This window comes from Leuresthes tenuis, unplaced genomic scaffold (genome assembly GCF_036924035.1).
Source record: "Leuresthes tenuis unplaced genomic scaffold, fLeuTen1.0.hap1 SCAF_17, whole genome shotgun sequence".
Lineage (NCBI taxonomy): Eukaryota > Metazoa > Chordata > Actinopteri > Atheriniformes > Atherinopsidae > Leuresthes > Leuresthes tenuis.
In genome coordinates this window covers 28,066,669-28,070,461 of record NW_027325371.1, presented here as the reverse complement: position 1 = coordinate 28,070,461, position 3,793 = coordinate 28,066,669, and the positions used below count along the sequence as shown (strand labels likewise).

Genomic DNA, 3,793 nt, shown 5'->3' with positions numbered 1-3,793 from the left:
CATGCTCACCACACTTGCGGCAGAACTTGGGCTGCCCCTGGTAGTGGATGTAACCTCGGTTTTCAAGGTGGCCAGAGTGTCGCCCACCCGCTGCACTGAGCACTCTTCAGCCCTTTTAAATGGTATAACTTTGCACTCCCGCACGCTCCAGCAAGCACCATTCAAGCAACAACTTTGCACTCCAGCTTCGAACATCGGCACAGTCGCAACAAGTAAGGCGACTCTACTCAGAGAAGTCACTCTGCACAGTAACAAGATTTCTTTTGCACAGACAGAAAGGGCTTCACCCGCAAAGGTAAAGCCTGCCAAAAATAGAAACAACTCATTAGTGCTGCTCTCCACAGAAATCTTTAGTAAAAGGCGAAAGACTTGTACGTTATGAAGAGAAACCAGAGTACGATTATCCGTCACTGCGGGAGCAGGGCATCAGGCTTGTTGGCATAGCCACCTTCCCCATGGTGAGCTTTGCTTGGTTGAGACGCTTGCTCCCCCCCCCCCCCTTGCTCCTCGGCTGACCAAGTAGGAACAATCGGGCCCTATTCGATGGCTGCCTTGTCTTTTACTCTGTGCAAAAGACAAGGCAGCAACAAAAACACCACGAGAATCCCGTATTGAGGCTTTGTTCTGACCGCTCATTCGGGGTCGCATTTCTTTCAAGCAATTCTCCTGGTTAGCCCACACTCGGCTCGCTCCCATAGCCGTGTTAAAGTCTACTTCGCATTCACTCTCTTTTCCCATCAGACTCTTAGGATTTTATCTATAAAATGAATTCCTTCACTCAAACTATGTGAAAACTGCTTTGTCCTTAATATTTACCATGTCTAGAAAGATTTAAACAAAAAAAACAACGTTGTACTTTGCAGTAAAAGAAAGAGCAAATCTAAAGTTTCAGGAATCCAAGAATAAGCTTACTTTCATGAGTTCTTCACGATTTCGGATTTTGCTATAAAATGAATTCCTTCACTCAAACTAAATTAAAACTGCTAAACCGCTAATCTGTTATATGTAAGGCAGATGTCAAATTCACCGAAATAGGATCAAAGGGTATTCGGCCAATCGAGCTGTAGCAACTTCGGTAAAAGAGTATAAGTTGAAGAGTTTGTGAATAAAGGTGTGCGCACACATAGTGTGCTGTACGAAAATAGGCAGGGAGCAATGCCGGCTGGGGTATATGTTCTTGTATGTTGTCTGACTGTTTGATTTGAATGTGTTGTGTAAGTGTCCTGTTGAATGTTACATGTTTGGGCTTTGACACGCTTCACTGTGGTTGTTAACTGTGTGGTGTGTCCTGAAATGTTATATGTTTGGGCTGTGTGACATGCTTAATGCTTGTCAGTAGCTACCCACTTATTCATATACTATCAAAGTATGTCCGGACTTCTTATGTTGTCAGTTCCCATCAAAAGCGGAAGCGGAGGTCTTCGGATGCAAGTGGGTGTGAATATCCCACCATACAAGTATGGTGGAGAGGAAGCTGTGAATGGCCGACCATAGTAAAAGGCGGGTGAGAGAAGGTGCGAATGCCTAACCATACATCATCAAAAGAGGGAGCGGAGGTGTTCCGCTGTAAGACGGTGTGAATGTCCGACCATAGATGGTAAAAAGCGGGTAAGAAAAGGTTAAATTACCCGACTGTACACAATCAAAAGAGGGAGCGGAGTTGTTCAGCTAAGAGAAGGTGTGAAAGTCCGACCTTGGTTTGTAAAAAGCGGGTAAGAAAAGGTTCGTATGCCCGAATATACACCATAAAAAGCGGAAGCGGAGGTGTTCGGCTGCAAGATATTGTGAACGTCCGACCAAAGTTTGTAAAAAGCAGTTAAGAAAAGGTTCGAATATCTAACCAAACATAATCAAAAGCGGGAGCAGAGCTGTTCGACTGGAAGTAGGTGTGAATGTCAGATCATAATTTGCAAAAAGCTGATGAGAAAGGGTGAGAATGCCCGACTATACATCATCAAATGCGGGAGCGGAGTTGTTCGGCTGTGAGTAGGTGTGAATCTCCGACCATAATTGCTGAAAAATGTGTTAGAATAGGTAAAAATGCCGGTCCATACATCATCAAAAGCGAGAGAGGTTGTGTTCGGCTGCAAGTAGGTGTGAATGTCCAGCCATAATTACTCACAAACGGGTAAGAAAAGGTAGTATTGCCAGACCATATATGTTCAAAACAGGGAGCGGAGGTGGTTCAGCTGCAAGAAGGTTTGAATGTCCGACTAAAGTTCAAATATATTAAAGAAAGCGGGAGGAGAGGTCTTCGGATGAGAGTGGTTGAAAATTTCCAACCATAATGTATAAAATGCGGCGAAAAAAAGGTGTGATAGAACACTAAAAGGTGGAGCGGAAGTGTTCGGCTGCAAGAAGGTGTGAATATCCGACTATATTTGGTGAAAAGCAGGTGAAGCAAGGTCTGAATGCCCAACCTTACATCATCAAAAGCGAGATCAGAGGTGTTTGGCTGCAAGAAGGCCATAGTTTGCCAAAAGCGGGTAAGGTGCGAATGTCCGACTAAATATCAACAAAATTTGGGGCAGAGGTCTTCGGATGCAAGTGGGTGTGAATATCCAACCATACAAGTATGGTGGAGAGGAAGCTGTGAATAGCCGACCATAGTTTGGAAAAAGCGGGTAAGAAAAGGTTTGAATACCCGAACATACACCATCAAAAGAGGGAGCGGAGGTGTTCCGCTGTACGAAGGTGTGAATGTCCGACCATAGTTGGTAAAAAGCGGGTAAGAAAAGGTTAAAATACCCGACTGTACACAATCAATAGAGGGAGCGGAGTTGTTCGGCTACTAAAAGGTGTGAAAGTCCGACCCTGGTTTGTAAAAAGCGGGTAAGAAAAGGTTCGAATGCCCGAACATACACCAACAAAAGAGGGAGCGGAGGTGTTCGGCTGCAAGAAGGTGTGAACGTCCGACCAAAGTTTGTAAAAAAGCAGTTAAGAAAAGGTTCGAATATCTAACCAAACATAATCAAAAGCGGGAGCAGAGCTGTTCGACTGCAAGTAGGTGTGAATGTCAGAGAATAATTTGCAAAAAGCTGATGAGAAAGGGTGAGAAATCCCGACTATACACCATCAAATGCGGTAGCGGAGTTGTTCGGCTGTGAGTAGGTGTGATTCTCCAACCATAATTGCTGAAAAATGTGTTAGAAAAGGTAAGAATGCCGGTCCATACATCATCAAAAGCGGGAGAGGTGGTGTTCGGCTGCAAGTAGGTGTGAATGTCCATTAATAATTGCTTTAAAACATGAAAGAAAATTTTCGAATATCAAACCTTACATGATCATTAGCGGGAGAGGAGGTGTTCAGCTGCAAGAAGATGTGAATATCCACCCATAATTACTGAAAAATGGGTAGGAAAAGATGCGAATGTCCAACCATAAATCATCAAAAGCAGGAGTGGAGTTGTTCAGCTACAAGAAGGTATGAAAGTCCAACCATGGTTTGTAAAAAGCGGGTAAGAGAAGGTTCGAATACCCGAATATATACCATCAAAAGCGGAAGTGGGGGTGTTCGGCTGCAAGAAGGTGTGAACGTCCGACCAAATATTGTAAAAAGCAGTTAAGAAAAGGTTTGAATATCCAACCGAACATAATCAAAAGCGGGAGCAGAGCTGTTCGACTGCAAGTAGGTGTGAATGTCAGATCATAATTGCTGAAAAATGTGATAGAAAAGACTAGAATGCCAGACAATACATCATCAAAAGCGGGAGAGGTGGTTTTTCGGCTGCAAGTAGGTGTGAATGTCCAGCCATAATTACTCACAAACGGGGGAAGAAAAGGTAGTATTTCCA

At 43.9% G+C, this 3,793-nt stretch overlaps 1 non-coding gene across 1 annotated transcript; it reads right to left on the bottom strand.

The window, feature by feature from the left end:
- Positions 1-284: 284 nt before the first annotated feature.
- LOC140274272 (U5 spliceosomal RNA) lies at positions 285-398 on the bottom strand. The gene has a single exon (XR_011908241.1). It is a non-coding gene; the product is annotated as a U5 spliceosomal RNA (small nuclear RNA).
- Positions 399-3,793: the final 3,395 nt, after the last annotated feature.